Genomic DNA, 21,417 nt, shown 5'->3' with positions numbered 1-21,417 from the left:
CCTGTAACATCTATCATTTCGGTCAAAAAAAAAAAAACTCTCCTGCAACAAGTCTATTTAATTATATTTGGACAAATTTTAGATACAATATTTTAGGTGTAGTTTTTTAGATTCATTTTTTAAAATTTTTACATGTGGATAGTTAACTAAAAAATAAAGTTTCATCATATGAAAAAAAATTCACATGACAGAATCTTAAGAGGGGAACCTAACGAATTGCACTTAAATACTGTCTTGTACATTATATATACTAGCATATAACCTGCGCAATGCGCGGGATAGTTTAATTCTTATTCATGGTAGAATATGTAAAAGTAATAATAATAATAAAATATTTAAATTCTATTGTTAGGAAATTGCTATTTTCACTAAGTGTTTAATCCTACCAATATTATTCTCTAATAATGTAAACATGATATCTTAAAAACTCCATGATAGCTCCTTAAGCCAACTAATCATAAATGTGATATCATAAAAATCTTATGATAACTCTATAGATGATTAACAGAAAACTAAATACTTCCGTCAAAAAAGAAAAAGACAAAAAAAAAAAAACCCTATTATTTGTTTTTTTATAAACTTCCTTTTTTTAAAGGAGATTATAATATCCCCCTTACAAAACACCCCATCACCATTATAGGATTCTCACTGTAACTCCCAATTTACATTAACATTGCAAAGTGGACAATTATAATTATTTCCAAGAATACAAAGTCAAAAAAAAAAAAAAAAAAAAAAACAAATCTTGAGGTAGGGGGAGAAAAAAAGAGATCTCTTAAAGCCAATCCTTATTTTGCACTTGCATTGATTGAAACTAAAAATTGGTCCTTCAAGATCAAATGTCCAAGCCTATGTAAGTACAAAGAAAGTGGCTATGTTAAGCCTAACCATGTCTTCCATTATAAAATTTTCTTAATAGCGATCATTAAAAGATAAGAGCTGGTACCAATAGAAATCTGCATTGCCTTGCTCTTTCCTTGAACTGTGTACATTTGGTTTTCAATTTCTTGATGCTTCCTATCACTATCCTTTTCCATCTACTACTACTTCATTAGGATCTTGATAATATTTGCACTTTTCTCAGTATCACCAATATTCATTTTCTTATTTGTCTCTACCTCTTTTTCAACACTCTCTGGCTCTAAGTAGCAATTAAGACCTAGCAAAATAAAAATAAAATATTCATAAATAATAGCATTAGCATAAAACATAAATGATGCATTGAGTTGCACTCTATAAAACTCAAAGGAAGATATCCTTCTACTTCAATCTTGTATAAAACATCCATCCCATATACCATCTTGCCAAAGACAACATGGCATCACTTTGCTATTAACTAATTTGGCCTAAAGTATGGGGTATGTTTTGGTTGTTAATACTTAGGCTCTATAGAACCATATCTCTTGTTTATTTATTTATTTATTTTTCCATAAGGATTATGTAAGTAAAAACAAATTAATACATCTGCTAGGTGTTCTACAAAAGGCCTCCCAATAGGTATATATATATATATATATATATATATATATAGTCCCAATTATTGTACTGCTTGCCCCCCACAAGTGATGCTGCTTTTGATAAAGAAGATTCCTCATGATCAGGGGCGGAGTCAGGGGGGGTCGAGAGGGGGCACTTGCCCTCCCTGACCTTGCCCAAAATTTTCCTTTTTCATGTATCAAAATTTTATATCCATATCTTTTTTTACTTTATTAATATTTTTTAAAGTTCAAAATTTATAAAAAAAATGATAAAAAATAAACTTAAATAAAGAAGAAAAAGTCTTAATTGAAGAGATGAAAATACCATCCCAAAAAAAAAAAAAGTTTCCTTTCAAAAGTATTAAGCAATAAAATTTGGAAACAATTACATGAAAAATTTCATAAAATATATAAGGGGATTATTTTATTGGCTATATATTCAAAAAAAAACTAATAAAATATACAAAATATAATGATATGCAATGATTTTAGGGGATCTTTCAATATTGAGTGATCACTTACTATTCATATTACTGGCATTTAATTGTCAAGTTTGGTTAATATTTTGTATATATGATGCATATGTTGTATGCTACATACACAATATGTATTTGTTTATGGAAACACATGTATATTAGTTATAAATTTTGCCCCCTCTAAGGTCAAATCCTGGCTCCACCACTGCTCATGATCAATTGATCATTATAGTCATTTGGTTACTTTCGGCACAAACTAGTTCTTTGGATTGAAGATCCGGACACTGCTTTTGCTCCTGCTGATATATATATATATATATATATATTCTTTACTATCTATTTAAACATCTTCATGCAAAAATACCACTGGCTTTCGTTTCGTAGCTATTTATTCGATCCTAAATAAATCATTGCCAGTTTATTAAAACTTTTTAACTACTTTATCTTGCGTAAATGAACTGATAGCCAATTAGTTATGTCAAGGTTTCTTCTCGGTGACGTGTATGCTAAATTGTCAAATCAGTTTGTGCCACTGACACATCATGCAACTATTTTATGCTTATACTTGGGGAAAGAGCATCAGCAGCACGCTAGAGTAGTCACAATTGTGACAAATTAAACAAATTAGTTCTTTTCTCAAAAAAAAAAAAAAAAAAACAAATTAGTTCTGAAAGTGGGTGGATGATTACCCCCCAAAATAAGAAAGTTGCCAAAGCACGTTTGGTTGGTGGTTTTGTTTCACTTTTGACTTTGAGCTTGTGCATGTGATGTGTTTTGATCTTCTTGTTCCGTTTTTTTCTCTTTGGTAGGTTATAGGTCTGGCCATTCTAGCATAGGATCGGGTTCACTTTTCATTGTAGCTTAAATTCGGTTATGTTTACCTCCAACAAAATTTGGTTCTGCTAAAAAATTAAGGGGGAAAAAAAGAGAGCAATAATATTCTCATAGAACTGTTTTAAAAAATTCAGATGAGGACAGACATTTTTATTTGCCCACTTTGGCCCATTTTGATTCATTTCCGATCTATTCAGTTCACTTCAGTCTATTTCGGTCTAATTCAATACAATTCAGTCCACTTCAAAGAAAGCCAAAACAGTTTGCATCTGGATTTTGGACTCCTCATCTACCCAACAACACAATTGTCTAACGTTTCCTGGCTTGCCTAGTTTTTTTTTTTTTTTTGGAGAATGCTTGACTTGCCTAGTTGACTTATATATATTTGGATACCAATTAATTACATAATATCCCTAGTTACTTTTTTATCCCTTTTCCACATTAAATCTAACTCACTCATTATTTAGTCATTCTCCTATTCTATTTCTTTCTTTTTTATCTCTTCCTCTCCCAGAAATCAAAACTAACTTGTTGAATTCAACCATGAACCAACCTCATATATCTTATTCTTCTTTGAAGTGTTTAACACTTTCTCCCATCTTTTCAACTTTTTGATTTAACTCAGCGTTACTACTCTCTTCCTTTTTCTTATCTCAAATGCAATTGGCTCTTCCACTTTGGAATTTTTTTAGCTTTCGACCTTCAACCTTTTTGAGCTAATCTTGCAATCGCTGAGAAGAACACATGAATGAAATTGGTCTAAACATCACCAACACAGTGAGAGGCGGTGCCGTATGCGTTGAAAGTTCATTAAAGGTGTTGAGGTTTTATCAGAGATATGTTAATCCATATAAATTTTTATTTTTCAATCCATATAAAAATTTTTAGTTCAATCCATATTTTTCCCACAAAAGAAGGTGATTACTGTGTGTGTGTGTGAAAGATAGAAAGATAGAAATCACTTTTATAAATTGTTTAATTTTTAGGGAAAACAAATTACCTACAATAAATTTTAGATAATAAATCATACAATATACTACATATCAAAATAATTATATTTTTCTACACATCATGTGAGTCTACAACTAGTTATTTAAAAAAAAACATACCCGTAATATCATTAATTGTTTAATAATTTAGAGGGAAAGATACACATGTCAAAACTCCACTGTGATTTCCCATAATATTTATTGAATAGTTGATGACATGATTAAATTAATCCAATATTCTCATTTCATAATAAATAGATAGGATTTTAAAGACTTCTATATTAAATTTACCCTAAAAATTTTAGAAAACGGTGAAAATATTTTAGATTAGATTTTCCAAAAAACAAAACAAAATAAAACATATACTTCTTATTAATTGAAGAACGTATCTTATACATCAAATATATGAATCATTCCTTGCATGACATGTGACTATAGAGTCTATACACTATGATAGAGAGTCAGTTACAAGAGCAAAAAATAATTTACTAGTTCTCCACATGCCCATGTTTGACGCATGGTGTGAAAATTGGGACTTCACACTTACCTACCTTCGTGATTTCTTGGAAGCTACTATTATTTACGTACGTAACAAAATTAAAAAAACTTGACGACTCAGTTCTTGCTATATTAAAATAATAGACATATATATCATCCCCATCTTCCATAGTTCCATCATCCATGTGCGAGTCTGCGAGAAGAGAGTAGATAGAAGGAGAACATTGAAAGTTTGGTAGAAAACAAATGAAAGAGTATTATTTAGAGTTGATGGTCCAAATAGCCAATTCCATAGTCACCACATTGACCACAACAAGTTGCAAGCATATCATAGTCATCATCATCACAATATTATTCATCTTCTTCACCATCCATTTTTGCTCAAAGAATTTCTGGCACAACCATCACCGCCTCCCTATGTTCACCTTCCACCACAGTTCTTCTGGCAACAAGGACATCTTATACTGTGTGGTGTGCCTTCATGAAGTCGTGGACGGCGAAAGGTTCCGAAAATTGCCCAAATGCAACCACTGCTTCCATGTTAATTGCATTGACATATGGTTGGAGTCCAACTCTACTTGCCCACTTTGTAGAAATCAGGTCTGTCTTGTAAATCATCGTCAGCGTAATCTAGGTCTGCTCCCCCAGTTTCTTTCAGTATTTAATCCTCTGATCAACCTTGAAATTTCCTTGGTTTTGGGTGAAAACTCAAGGCATATTTTATAGGTTTGTTTCTTATTATGTAACAGCATCCCCTCAATAATGTATTGCATATTAATTCGTTCATTTAGTTTGTTTTCCTTTAGCAATATTTTACTTATTTGATAATTGCTTACAGCGTCTGAATAGGCATAGATTGTTGCTGTTAGGATTAAGAAAGTGTATATAGGTAATTCCATGGTCGAGTTTCTATAATCCTGTCCAATTATTTTGAAATGACTAAGAAATTATATTTTGCTATGTATTTAAATTATAGATAAAATGGTAAAATTTGATCATTCATTTCAATATGGATGAATAATATTTTAGAATTGTTTGGAAAGAACATTGGCCGAAACAACTGAAAAATAATATTACGCTTCAAATTTATTTACTTTGAAGTGTTTTAATGTAATATGAAATATTTTACAGTACTGAAAAAAAAAAAAAAAAAAAATTTACAGTACCCATTATTAAGAAGTAGAAGTGTAAGGGTAGATCCAGAAAATATCGAATCAGCCCTGCTGGATATTTTAGAAAATCCAACCATAAAGTTTAGATTGATAGCTAAATGAATGGATACTGTCTTGTCAGTGACTGAGAAGACAGATATCCATTTGCATAATAGGCTTCTGATCACCTCAAGACAAAGGACTGAGCAAAATGATAAGGGATCTGAGCAAAATGATGTTAAACTCTTTGATAAGGGATCCCTCCCTTTCTAATACCAATGATATAAATATATATATATATATATATATATATATATTTGAGAGTGAAGAAAGAGAGAAGAGAGAGAATACAAGGTTTATGTGATTCGATTTAACGGTTTATAGTTACAAAAAGAAAACCTTAACAGTTACATTTTCGCTATAATCTTAATTCACTGAATTACAATAAACCTTAAGTAGAGTTTATATATAGAGAGAACTAGTGTTAGACATACATGGACTTACAAAAGCCAAGCTTAGGAGAATTTGATCTTGGGTTGGGGAAATAGGTCTGTTTGAGTTGGGCTAGCTACACTTTTTAGGGTCAAATTAAAAATGGCATTAGTGAAGCGAAACGGACCCAGACCTTACTATTTCCATCTTCTCTCAAAAGAGTAAAAAATACCTCATAATACATACCAATGTCATGACTTTGTCCACAATTATTCGAACCCCATAAATTCATAAAATAAAGTCACAGAAATAAAATACAGTTTCAGATACATGGTCAATTAAGATAAATCATCATTTAGATAATGACATAGATAATATTTCATCGAGTATTTATTGTAGAATTCTAATATAGTGTCAAATCTATCTTCTTAAAAATCTTTTTAAGCAAATAGATGTACACTCTTATTTATATTAGAGCAAGCTCAAATTAAGCATCATCAGTTGGGCATCGTTAATGGTTGGAAACCATGTCGAAGACTTGCTTGCCATATCTCCTCGATGTTGAACATGGAGTCCCCACACTCGTGCACATTCCATCCTTCTAAACCATGCAATATCCCAGCAATACGCCAAGCACTCATCACTCTTCTTGTTAGCCAATTCTGTTCCATAATGAAACATTTCAACAAACCAAAGGTAAAATGAAAAATGTTTTGTGATGTTGTTGTTTAGATAAAAAGATTTTGATGTGTTCGCAAATAAATAAGAGTGTCAATTCACTAATAGTAAAGGAAAAGAAAATGTTAGTTCATTGCTAACCTCACAAGAGTGAATGTTCGTAAAAGATTTGGGAGCGATCATTGCTGGTGTGCTATGATAGAAACAGTCTTTGCTCATGTTCTTCGGTGGGAATTGAGAAAAAGGAATGAATAATGTTCCTTTTGATGCCTTCAGTTGTTCCTCTTCGGTCCATCCATCTCCTACTAACCATGTCTGCAAAACTCGTTATGTCATTTCAAAGTGTTCTAAATTGTTAGTTCCTTTTGTGTTTTGTGTTTTGTGTTGTGTTGTGTAGTGTTTTTTATTTTTATTTTTATTTTTTCAGTAAACTGTATTTGCTTTACAAAGTGCATTTTTAATAATGTCTCAATATTATACGCGGATCACTAATTCACTATACATCAAACATGAAAAAAAATGGATCAATTTTAACTGGCACAATAATATTACTCAATACTCATAACAAAAGCCTACTTTTTTCTTTCTTAAATCCAAAATGATTAAAGGACAACAGGTTGTTGTCACAAGAAGTCATGAAATGGTTGCAAATTTTACCTTCTGAGCATAACTTGTTGAATGTATTAAGTTACTTTTCATCTTGGTGGTAAGCCTTAAGTGAAGCTTCTCATACTCGTCCTTGTATAATGTTGCCACCTGATACAATTATATTTAATTATTTATTACAGATGGGATGAAAAAGCATAGATAGCTATAGCAAGTTTTCCCAAATAATTAATAAAAAATTCAGATAACAACATCTTCTCTTCGCAAATAATTAATATGGAGTTTGACAGAAATATTTATAAAATGGTTCACAATTAATATGAGAGAAAATAGTATATAAAATATTGAATAATTTTTCCTTTTACCCTACATATTGACTGCAATGCATGCTATATATTGTTATCCCTATGTATAAATATGAATATTTGAAAGGACTTATATATTAAAGAAAACAAATTTGTTTAAAAGGATTTCTCTTAGTAATTATTCGATGTGGGATGGTAAGCTATACATGTCCGAGGGATTAGTTAGGTATTCTTTGAGCCTTTGACCCCATCTTAGTCAGAAAAAGAAAAAAAAAAGTGAGCTTGTTTAAGCTAAATGTGGTTTTCAATGATCTTCTCCTTTTTCTCTTTTATATATATATATAAAAAAAGATAAACAACATCAATATAATGTAAAAAATTCAAGATAGAGAGACAAATAAAAGAAAATGGAATACAAATTTTAAGTGGTTCAGCTAGAAACCATTATGAGTTCGTTTGAGAACAGTTTATGTAGCTGAAACAGAAAACCTTTTGCTAAAAGTGTAAAAAAAAAGTTAAAAGCCAATTGAATAGTATAATGAGACTCATAAATAGTACCAAAAAGTGTAATAAAACTCATTGATAGTATCAAAAAAAAACTAAAAACTCAAATAAGCTCATGCCAAACGGACTCTCTATATCCACAAAGTCTCTTATCTTTAATCTTTCTGCTGTGCGTTGTTTATATACACGTGGGGAACATAATCCCCACGTTTGTTTAATTTGAATTTATTATTAAAATGTTGCTTTCCTTTTCCATTTGATTTTTCTGATCACTCGAGTCATACTTTTCCAATTTGGTTGGTGTATTTTCCTTAACAGTTGGTATTCAACAGTAAATTAGGTTGGTGCACTTTCCAAATTTTCTTGGCCTTCAACAAATAAAAATATAAACATTGCAATGTAGGCCTTCCTCTAGTCAACCCAAGCTTTATAATGAGTAAGGATTTTTCAATTAAAACGAACCTTTATATCCCTTTCACATAGAGTATTGGCAATGGCATAAGCAACCTTAGTAAGTTTGCCTCTAAGGAGCACTTCGGTTGTTCCTTTTGGAATGCTATTTAGCACAACAGCCACTACTAAACTACTTCCATCCACCAGATTTAGTTTCAGCTGAGGGTACCTTTGGATGTAAAGCTCACCATTCCTATTAAGTTCCTCACCCTGCAAAATTTACATTAGGGTCCATGAGGTTTCTGTGAGGACACAAATGCATGCATGCATGCACATATGAATTTGAGCAGGGGCGGCCCAACATAATTTGGGGCCTAAGGCGAAAAATTTATACGGGACCTTTAATATGTAAATATTAATTAAACAAAATTATTTAATACTAATCAAATTAAGGTTAATTTGATACATTAAATACATAAATAATACCAACTAGACTAATGTTAATTTCATATAGAGAATTGAATATCATAGTTGAATTATAAATATTAATAAAAAGAAATAAATATATATTATGATTGAAAAAGATACTTTTTTTTTGGATATAAGACGATGCATAGTTAAATAAAGTTGTAATCTAATTTTTAATTTTATATTTTGATTTTAAGAGAGAGAGAGATAGATATTATTTGGTGTATGGTTTTGTAGGATATTAATTTACAAAAATCAAAGTCTCAAACTCTTAGGGGAGATTAATCTATAATTGATGATTTAACACATTTGCAACATCTTTTTGAAATATTTTCGGGTTTCAATTGAGTTAAGGTTCTATTGGTCTCGTACTTTGAGAGTCTTAATAGAAATGAAAAAGAAAAATGCACTAATTAAAAGCACTATAAAATGTTCAAAATATAATGTGATATTGTCTCTTATTGATAAACTTTATCAATTTAACTAATGAATGTTTATATCACGTCTTTTGTGATTAATAACATGGCAATTTGTAAGCCAATAATAAAATTTGTATATCACTAATAAAAAAAATGTACAACATTTAGAAAATATATATGATTGTTTAAAAATTTGAGCCTTTAACTATGAAAAGTGGGGCCTTTTTTTCCTAAGGAATTTTTTTTTTTTTTTTTTTGGGTGGGGCCTTAGGCCTAGGCCTTGAGCCGGCCCTGGTTTGAGAAGAAGATATCTTATACATTTGATATATGCAAATAAATACTTGAATTTGCTTGCCTGATTTAGTAGGCCTAGACTTAGCACCTTAACTCCTTTCATTTCAGCATGTAGTATGGCTCTTTCAATCATGCTATTGATTTCTTCCCTTGGCCATTGTAACTTGTACTTCAATTTTTTTTTAATAGGAAGTTAGAGAAAAACAAGCTGAATCAAATTGCATATTAGCCAACAAAAATGGTTGATACGAAGAACTTAAAAGAAAAAAAAGAGAGGTTTTTCTTTTTTTACTTGTACAGTGTATCTTGGAACCACCCAAGACTGCCATTTGAGCTTTTCGAAGGTGTTTGCCTCTACAACAAACGTATTTCCATAGATCCACGTGATGATCAGGGACCAAGATGTCATAGGCCACATCAACCACAAGTACCATTTGGAAGTGTGGGGCTTGGAGGCCAAGGTGGCAAATCCTAGGCTTAGATAATAGATGGACTCCAATGTGGTCAGATGGGTTAGATGTACCACTTTTGGTGACTCTTCAGGTCTTTCAAGTGAAGTCTCATATACAGCATCCGTGGACTTGTCCATTGTTCCATAGACAGTCATATATAGGCATGAAAAGTGAATAATTGGTGCGGAATTGGGTGTGATGTAGTGAATGAAACCTGTTGAGTCAAAGATTATACACAAATTCATGAAATTAATTCATTTAATAATAATTATAATACTAATGATTATGATAATATATCGAGGGAACATATCTTTTGCTATTTATTGATATGGAATCTTGGTCCAATTAAAGCATTTCAAATCAATAAAAACTCAACTCAACTTCACCTAACTAAACTTTAACAAAACTCAAATGCCTTTCAGTTGTAAGGTTTCTCTTTCTCCCAAGGGTGTGTAAACCTAGAGGTGAAACCATGAATTTTTGGTTGAGAACCTACATTATGCTAATGATATATGTGTGTGTGTCTATATATATATATATATGTGTGTGTGTATTACTGTAAGTCATGTGTAAAAACCAAAGGTAGAACCAAAAATTTTGTTTGGGATCCCACATTATTGTTATGATACTTATGATACATGTGTATACATATACACTAAATAAATATTTTTGGGGAGAGAACTTATTATTTTCAAACTCTAATAAGTGTACAAAATTTGTCCAGTTTGTTTTAGACATGTGAAAAATTATTTTTTAAATTACCTATTATCTCTTACTAATGTTATGCTAGATGACAATCAATCATATAATGAAATTCATCTATTATCATGCTTCTTCATAGTGAAATTTTAACAAAACAGCCTACTAAAAGTGAATAAGAAATTATAATGGAAATAATTACGTCTTCATAACTATAGATGATTCAAAAAATTTAGAGCTAGATATAAGAGCAAATTTTACAATAAAAATTAAAATCAAGGAAAAAAAAAGTTCTCTCTATAACCACTAAAGAAGATCCTTTAGCATTGTTGGGGGCTAGCTCCTATGTTTATGGGCCAAAACTTCCAAATATTTAATAATACATATTATGAAAATCTAAAATCTTAGGACCAAGAGTAGATGTAGTTCCACCCCTACGCAAAGAATAATGTTAGGAAACACACCTAACTATGTACACACTCAAATTCACAACATACTTTTAAGTGCATGTCACATTGAGATTGATGCACCTAAATATTTATTTTTAGCAAGTACCCAAGGTGAAGTTGTGTATAAGTGCTGAAATTCAACCACGGTGTGAAATTGGATGTGGGTTTGTTGGTTGGGTGTCTCTGAAGGTGGACTGGTGTGTAAAACAACAATACCTCTAATATGGTGCAATGCTCATTGCTAAACAAACAACATGAAAATAGACTACCATGATCTCCATCATGAATATCTCTAATCTCAGTTATAATAAATTATTTTATATCTAGTATATTATACTTACTGCTCACAAAAATGTGTCTCATTTGCATGATTTACAAATAATTTCATCGTAATTTTAAGTTTGGGATGTGGAGAAAGAGATGTTGAAAGGATTTGTTTGTGTCTGGACACAACACGAACACAACACGTATTGAAGTTTTGGAACCAATACAAACACTACATGTGTCTAAAATTGTCTATTGAGCTGTTTTGTAATCGATCAAGTTCTCCAATAAAGTTTTGTGACTTTTGTCCACATTGAAAGGTCATTGAATTGAATTGAGGTTGAGTTGTTGGCTTTTTTAATTGGTTGGCAAACTCTAATTGGACTGATTGGATCATACTGTAGAATATTGTTCGAAAGCCAAAGGAATATATGCGATCTCATAGATTATTTGCATGCCATATAAAAACCCATTAAGATCTACACAGAAGAAAGGAGTCATTACACGTACAGACTAAATTTAGAAAACAAACAAAGATAACTACAACCCTTCAGTTGACAAGATATAGGAGTAATTAATGTAAGAAACTTTAGGTATTGGACAGTGATGTCTAACAAAAAAAAAGGGTTGGTGCGGTTTGGTCACTACATGGCTAGCTATTAGTAATTAGCATTTCAATGCAATTGAATGTAGTACTACTGTTAAAATACACACCATGTTCTTCTCGGCAAGTCATTTTTTTCTCTGCCACTAGAAAAAAAAAGACCACGTTTTGAAACCACCATTAGAGATCTCAAAACTGGCACAATAAAAATAAGGATCTATAGTGATGTTTTGAAACCATCATTATAGGTCTCAAAATTGCCGCAATGGCCATTGTGTAAAAGGAAAGATGGCCAATAGATATTACATACATGCATGCACAAGAGATTGGCTTCACAAAAGTAGAACAAAAAGTAAGAGACTTACGAAGGTGTGTACATGAGATATTTTAAAGGAGGGAAGATGGAGAAGAGCCTCTTTGGAATGAGCTCAAAGTTGCAGTGACCCATGTTGTTCATGACATCAATATACAGAATATAACCAGTTAAGGATACTAAGGAACCAGTTCCGGTGAACACTGTGGTCAATATCGGTATTGAGAAGAGCATGAAATATACTATGTGTTCCGCGAAAGGATGAATCACAGCTGCCATATTAGTTAATCAATAAATTGGTTAGCTCATATTATTATTTTGAGAAATAACTCTTACATACACACGCTTGTTTTTAATTGAATCACGATTTCAGTTACAAACATACATGTATTTATGGCGTGTGTTGGTGTGTATAATAACCATTGGTCTATTATTTTTATTTTGTGAAATAAACATAGGCTTTATCAAAAGGAAGGAATCGCAATGTCATTTAAAAGAATTAGGATTTTGCGATTTTGGGAAAAATTGTAGAACAGGTATACAAGACATATATAAATAGGCATTATGTAAACATTAAATGATCCTTTTAGGAAAAAATCACAAAACATAATATATTCAGAGAAATTCTATGTCCACAATAATTTCATTACACTTTCACAATAAATTTTAAGTAGCAGGTTGTTACGGGTTGTTATTAGTGGACAAAAAATAAGTTCAGTAGTATGTTTAAATTGGAACTAATAAAAATTTACTACCTATGAATTTTTGTAAAAGTGTTATGAAAATATTGTAAACATAGCACTTTTCATATATTTATTATATTGTATTTATTACATATTTTTACACATGAATAACTCATTTTTGCAATAATTTTTTTTTTCCCAAATTCAAATTTCACTTAGAATTCACATGAAATGATTTTTAATTAGTCATTGAATAGATCTCAATTACAACTTAAGTGAATTTCTATTATTTTTGTTAACATGAAGTAATAACAATTGTATCAATTTTAAAACTATATTGTGAACATTTAGGGTACGTTTGGTACACTGAATGTGGATTACAACAGGAATGGTAATCTTTATTACCAGAAATAAAAGGTGTTGTAATGGAATAACTAAACCTATTCATTAGTTTGGTTGTGAGTTGTAATATTAGAATAAAACTTATGATCTATTTTAGGAAATATCTCATTCATACAAATATATTTCCTAGAAAATAATATAGTTTAAATTTTAGAGAGATGAGTTATTTTTTTATGATTTTTTATTTCCATAATTGTTAGGTGGATATGGAAAGTTTATTTATTTGGAAATATATTAATATTAGAAATTATTACATTTACTAAGAAATAGCTATTACAACCCTTTTAGAGAGGAATAGTTATTCCTCATAACCAAACTATTGAATAGCTAAACCATAGGGATAACTATTACGTTACAATGCCTATTACAGTCTACCAAACGTGCTCTTATTCACCTAAAGTTAACCCTTAGAGTTTTGGCCTTAAAATAATATTAAATCCTAGAGAGCTTTTTATGTAATTGTTAGAAGATTGCATTGCTAATACAAATATTTTTATGAAGAACAATAGATGATTACATAAAGAATTTCAACTCTACTTATTAATTTCTAATTAGTTTTGAATATATAGTGACAATAATGTTTCTTTATTTGTATGTTTTTCTATTTGATGGAAACGCTTGCTTTTTTTCCTCTCACATTGTTTGCCTTTTATGTTTTGAGCCTTAAAAGAAATTGATAAAATAAATAATTTTTAATGAATTTCGACCGTACAAGAAAAAAAAACAATTACGTTTTAAAAGAATTATTGTTTATCGTACGAGAAAAAATTACACTTTAAAAGAAACATTTTTTAATAATTAAATAAACAATAGACATATTAAAGATTTCTCATATTATATTTATACAAAAATTATTCAACTTCTCTCAAATTTATTATTTTTATTAATAGTGTAATTATTTCTTTTGTTAAGGTGTGTCATTATGTAAGACAATGAAATTATTTTACTTTTTTATTCTGTACATTAAATATCAACATTTTTAATATAATATTTATTTTTTTTTATCTATTTATATTATTCTGAAATGTGAATTATTAGATCTTATTGCAATATATAATGTTCATGTATGTATATTTTTGAATTAAAAATAAAATATTTTAAATTATATAATATAGGATAATGACTACTACACAAAATTTATATGAAAAATTATAAGGAATAAATAAAATAATTATTTTTACCAATCTTACAAACAAGATTTAAGAATAAATTTAGTTTATGAAATGAAAGGAATATGTCTGGGGATTAATTGGTAGCTAGTGAGAACCTTAGAATTACCATTTCTTAACTTTCAATTTGTTTCCACCGATCAAATGAAATGTAAATAATCTGTCCTCTTTTCTTTGAAACAAAGGATGCTTTTGGTTTTGTTAGTACTTCATACAAAACCAATTTTTATTTTTATTTATTTTTTTTATAGCAACATGGAGAACACAAAATTGTTTCTGTTAGGAGTGTGTGGTGTGTGTGTGGGGTATGTTAATGTTGTTGGGCTGCTGTGATGCAACTGCATGCGTATGGTGCTGATGATGGGTGCGTGTGGTGCTGATGAGGGGGTGCTGTGTCAGTGCTGCTAGAAGTACACAGACTGTATTGTAACTGCTTAGTTGGCATTGTATACCTATACCATAGTGTATATATACTAGTATTAGAAGTGTATCTACATTAGCATTGTATTGTACCAGAGTTAGTTAATGTAGTTAGTTAGGGATGAGTAAGATTGGATTGGCTAGCTGGCAAGGTAGTTCTACATCTAGCTTGAGAAGGCAACTAGGAAGTTAGTTACTGCTGAGCTATTGAGGGTATTAAACTTGTAGAGTGATTGTACAAAAGATATAGAAAAGATTTTTGTTTTCCTTACCTAAATTTTCCTCTCTGTTCTTCCTATCTTATTTTCTTCCTTCTCTGTTCTAGGAGGCCTAGTTGTCCTCGAATTCAGCTACCCCAAACTCCTCAAATCCTAGCATTTTCCAACGACGACAAATATTTTTGTTTTGTTTTCAGTTTTTTTGTTAGGTAGGTGAACGAAGAAATATATTAGAAAAAACATTTCATTCGTTAACTTGTAATATATTTTTCTTGTAAACATAAATAAAAATTGAATATATAGATACATTAAATATATTTTTATAAAGCAGTCTTATAAAATTATACTAAGATAACATAAATATGGTATAAACTTTGGATATAATAGAAGAAATAACTTAACATATATAGCCATTATATTAACCCTAACTTTCTTTTATATATATATATATATATTCAAATTCGTACAATATTTGTAGATATGTCTATTTAATTTTTTTATACCTTATTTTACAATGTTTTTAAAATCTTGAACCAAATAAAATTGCTTCTATACTCCATAGCATCTATATTCTGTCATATATTATTAAGTAAATGAAGAGGATCATTTTTTTTTTTTTTTTTAAATTTGTTAAACTTAGCTCAATAAAAATTCCCATCAAACCAATGAAGTGACTCAGCTTTATTTGTTGTTGGAGGAACAAGCATAATAAAATTATCTTACATGTAATAGGTTCAGTGACGATGGAAGAATGGTGGTGGGAATGATAACGCGAGTAAAGATAATGATGGTGTAATGCTCAGTGAAACCAGTAGTAGAGGAACTCCACTGGACCCGAATGAAGCAAACTTGTGATAACTACACCATTTATTCTCCAGAAGGGTAGGTTATGACTCTGAGGGATTGTCATGTATGCTATATAAAATATGATCCCATTCAACAATATCTGGTCATCCCTATAAACCCAAAAAGAAGAAGAAAGAAGTGTAATATTAATGAAAATAATATGTGTTTGTACTATGTGTTTGTTTAGGAACTGTTTAGCTAGCTTTTTACTATAAACTTTTTGCTGAAAGTATGTTAAAGTATACTTGTATCTTAAATTTTTTTGAAAAAGTGAAAAGATGTAGGAAAAAGTAAGGTTTTAAAAAACTATACATAAAAGTTAAAAAAAGATAAAAGCTGAGTTTGTAAGCTGATGTAGACCCAATAAATGCAAAATTATATTTCTAGAGATTCTTAGGGATTGAATGAGGCACTTATTCAAGAAGTACCTTATTTGATCTCAAAGAATCTCAAGAACATATACCATGAAGCATGCACCTTTGAGAGCAAGCAAGCAAGAGTTTTACTGACCAATTTCTTTCTCTGTCAACTTGCTTGAATTCGATACTTTTGTCTACAATTCTATTTTTGCCTTTGGCTGTTTGGTAACGGGAAATAGAAATCCATATCTGATTGTGAATCATCCTCACCAAAAGGAACGGGAATGTGAGAAAGTAGAAAAGGTCTGTTTCGCCTTCTCCCTTGACTATCATTGAGTATGTGCTATGAACCATCCATGGGACCAAAATCACATACTTCCCAACCAGAGGCCAAAAAGAAAGTTAAAATACTAAAAATGCATGTATATTAAAGGAACAAAGATGATGGGATATGATTGAATAAAAGAAGAAGCTAAAACTACTAGTAATTTCATAGCAAAAAGATTTAAGAATTAACTAGTATGTGGTGTCATAGAGCAAGTGATCAGTTTCTAAAAAATTTCAAATTAGTATCTAGTGTCGCATGAACAACATATTAAATAAATTTATTAATTATTTCTTGTTTTATATTTTAAAAGTTAACATATCCCTTATAAAAAATATATAGTAAAAATTTGTGGTAACAATTGCATCATATGACACAAGTTTAAACAATTTGTGTTGTCATATGAGTAAATCAAATATACATATAGAAATTAACCATTCTAATAAAGACTAAACTTATATGATGGTGAACTTTTTTTATAGCATCCTAATAGTTATTAATATAGATCAAAAGTGATCCTCAGATCCTACAATGAAGGGATTATCCATGGGAGGAGCAATTAATATACCTTAAAGCTCCCAAGAGGCTTCCATGGCCAGTCAGTCAAGATCCCTGGTTTGGTAGCCATAGTTTTTAAGCTTATTAAGGTACCTTCAACAGTGCTCTGCGCTTTGTATGCATGAATTTGGAGGGAAATATATAATGCTTTTTCTACTACCGTACGATTACTTCATCGTAGAGAAGGGGTCATGAATGCAATTGTCGTTTCCCTAACTACCTACACAATACGGCTTGCTGATTTTGACCTTTTTTTATACCAATACTGATATCGTAATTAATATTTATTAAAGATAGAAAAAATGTTGTGTTTTTTCTTTTTCTATCTTAAGTAATATGTACTATACTACAAATTTTATTACACGTATTTATATAATGTATCACAAATGGTACGATACGGATAACCTTTGATTACAAATTTAGTTGTAACTTAATGCTACAACTTTGCTTAATATATTTTTTTTATTGAATGTAAATTTTGATAAATCTACTATCGGATTACATTTTCTTCTTATGTCCTCTATGTTTGCAAAATTTTCAGAAGATCAAAAGTCAATAGCTATGTTATCAATCAATTGTTTAAATTGCAAATTCTTATAGTATGAAATTTTGCATAAAAAAAGGTTTATGAATCATATAACAAATAATATTTGATTAGTACAAAATTTGATGTATATGCTGAGAGTGTAAAGAACCTGCAATCTAATTGTTAGATTTCCAAAATGTGTAGCAATGTTAACTTTTTAAAAAGAAGTTGTAGTTTTAGGTTACAACAAAATTTGTCCTTAAGATATTTATGTATGGGTTGTGTTTGTTACACACAGTTTTACACACCCAATTTTTGAATTGAAATCATGTCAGGATTTTGAATTTGTAAATAGTTCTTATTCAAAAATAGGGTGACTGTAAAACTGTGTAACAGTTTATCTGCAACAAGTATTACTCTTTATTTATTATGTGTTGAATATGTATTTATTACATTCATTGTTATGTCGGTTTATAAGTTCTTTATAGTAAAATTTGTAGTAATTATAGTATTTCTTTTAAAACGTGTAAATAAGATTCAAATTGGGAACTAAAACCTATGGAAGGGAAAAATATCACTCAACCAATGACTATTGTATAGATTAAATGCAAATTATTCTATTACAAAATAGCTCAACTTTATCAAAAGTTAGCAAATTCTTTACCATAGACGGTGGGTTAATAAAAGTAACAAACTTTTGTTCTTGAGAAGTCCCAAATCTAACAAGTGCATTAGTGCACTAATTAAAATTCCTGAATATGTGCTGGTCTATTGGGTTGAGAAAATCTTCAATAGGTTCTTGCAATCATCAAGGAGGTGTTACAACATAAGATTTTGGAGAAAGGGTTAGGAAAAAAAAATTTACAACAACATCTGCATCTAATTCTACAAAAAGGGAGGTAACTCCAAGCTATTGGGCAATCGTAAGCCCATCCTTTAAAGCAATTCAGCTAAAATACTGATTGTCACCCCAAAAGATCTAGCAAAACCAGTAACCTATTCCCCTTTAGAATTCCTTAATTAGAAGACCCCCATCACCTGCCAGCCTTGGATTGCCAATAACAGAACCATCTGTGTTTAACTTGGTCCAACCAAATCCAGGTTTCTCTCATTTAACTTGTATATTACCCTATCAGGTTTGGAAGCTTTGTTCACTACTATAGCATAGAATTTTATTTTGCTCCCTTTTCTTCTTCTTTCTTTTATTTTTTTATGGCGAAGAACACATTTTAGTCTCTACATTTTCAGGCTATTTCCATTTTAGTCCCTACATTTTATTTTTACTGCTTTTAGTCCCTATCCTGAAAAACGCTTCCCGTTTTGGTCTCTGCCGTTATTTCAGAAACGGAGAAAGCTGACGTGACAAACGGCATGAATAAATAATATTAAATTAATGTCCACATGGCCTAAATTAATAATAAAAAATATTTTTTGGCATTAAAAAATACCATGTCAGCATCTAAATTAAAAAAAATTAATTTATTAATTTTAACTAATTAAAAAAATTAAAAACAGAATCAAAAACTAAAAATCATATGAATTGAGATTTAAGTGTATCTTGAACAAGAACAATAAGAAAACAAATCCAGATCCAAGAACACAAATCAAGAAATTAAATTAAAAAAAAAAAAGAGAGAGACAACAAACTAGACATCAAGAGATTGAACTAAGAAGAAGAAAGATCAGGGTTTTAATCACAGAGCGTGATCTTGGGCGGCTGAGATCAGAGACCCACAAAAAGGTGTTTGAGTCTGGCTCGGTACCTTCAACATAGCCGAAGAAGCTGCTCTAGCTTATGACCAAGCCGCCATGCGAATCCGCGGTGACAAAGCCAAGCTCAACTTTGCCCATCACCATCACCAACCACCTCCACCTTCCACTCCTGAGCCGCTACCGCCGGCTGCTAAGAAGCGCTGCATCTTTCTCGGGTCAAGTGAGTCGAGTTTTGAAACCACTGAGCCACCGCCGCCACCACCACCACCATCACCGATGCTATTGCAGCCACTGATTCAGAACGAGATTTGTTGCAAGAATGAGGTCGCTCCGTTTGATCATGGGTTTGAGCTGAAAGATCAAATCTCGAGCTTGGAATCGTTCCTGGGTTTGGAGCCTGAGTCGGAGCCGAGTTTGGTGAGTGAAAGCGGAAGCGAGTTAAGGGAATCAGTGGACCTTTGGATGCTTGATGACCTGGTTGCGCATCACCAACAACAACGTCAGCTTTTGTATTAGCTAGGGAAGCCCAGAAGAATCAGTTTTTTTTTTTTTTTTTTTAATTTTTATTTTTAAACTAACATAAAAAAATTTCTCAGTGACAAAGATTTACTGATTTTTTTTTTAAATTTTAGAGAGATGAGTTATTTTTTTATGATTTTTTATTTCCATAATTGTTAGGTGGATATGAAAAGTTTATTTATTTGGAAATATATAAATATTAGAAATTATTACATTTACTAAGGAATAGTTATTACAACCTTTTTAGAGAGGAATATTTATTCCTTATTTTAAAGAATAGCTATTCATAAGGAATGACTATTCCTTGTAATAAAAACATAACTAAACTATTGAATAGCTAAACCATAGGAATAACTATTACATTACATTTTTTTTTTTGTTTTTTGGTTCATTTTTAATGAAAGTTTCTAATCAATTCTCAAAAAGATATGCAAGTAACACTAACATGTCCACTTTTTTTTTTTTTTTTTTTTTTTTTTTTCTTTTTTCTTGTCAATATTCTCCTTTCTCCATATTCATAAAAATAACTTAAAAGTTGTTATTATTACTACTATTTATCATAAATTGAAAGTTATCATCTACTCATTAAAATATTTATCATAAAAAAGTTCCAACTTGTAACCTACTTAGTTGAGATTGTGTCTCCAGCTCACCCCATGTGGGTGAGTTTGTGTTCAATTAGACAGATTGATTTGATACGCAACAATTTTAAGTGAGGTCTTTTTATTTAAATAATTTTTATTTAATTTTTTATATCATAAATTGTTTATTTAAAATTCATTCTTTCTTACTCTTTGATGAGTAAGATTGCAAACAACTTAAGTATTTGTATTTTTGATGTTTTGTTAAGATTTACTTTTTCATTTGATAGTATAACTAAATGAATCGAAATTATTTGTCTCAACTTAAATACTCTACCCTATACTCTATCAAACAAATCAAGCCATGTGGAAATTATTTATTAAACACAAGCGGAAGGGTTAAACGGAGTCAATCTCCTCAGCCTCCCAACTCACGTTCCAAACCAAAATAAATAAATAAATAATCACAATTGATGCCTGACAGCACCACCATCAAAATATCCAACCACAACTGAATTCCACCATCAAAGTCACTACTAGAGAAGATGACGAGAATGAATCTCGTCAACCACTAACTCCCATTCCAGTACACCCAAAAAAAATCATTGGACCACCACCCATGGTGATGTAACAAAATTCTCTGCCCATACCCAAAGCAAAGGAGCCCATCACTTAACTTTTGCTTTATACATCATAGAAAGCAAAGGTACCTACAAATCCCTTAAGTCCAAATCTGTAATGGATAGATTTGGATTCCTGTTGCAGTGTGAAGAACAATCTCACATGGGTTTT

The 21,417-nt window shown here is 30.6% G+C and overlaps 2 pseudogenes; one reads left to right on the top strand and one right to left on the bottom strand.

Annotated features, from left to right (window-relative positions):
- Positions 1 to 5,957: 5,957 nt before the first annotated feature.
- Positions 5,958 to 17,423, bottom strand: LOC115987044 (annotated as a pseudogene).
- Positions 17,424 to 19,522: 2,099 nt separating this feature from the next.
- On the top strand, positions 19,523 to 20,049 carry LOC115984905 (annotated as a pseudogene).
- Positions 20,050 to 21,417: the final 1,368 nt, after the last annotated feature.

The sequence above is a fragment of the Quercus lobata genome, chromosome 4, assembly GCF_001633185.2.
Source record: "Quercus lobata isolate SW786 chromosome 4, ValleyOak3.0 Primary Assembly, whole genome shotgun sequence".
Classification (NCBI taxonomy): Eukaryota; Viridiplantae; Streptophyta; class Magnoliopsida; order Fagales; family Fagaceae; genus Quercus; species Quercus lobata.
This window is presented reverse-complemented; position numbering and strand designations above follow the sequence as displayed.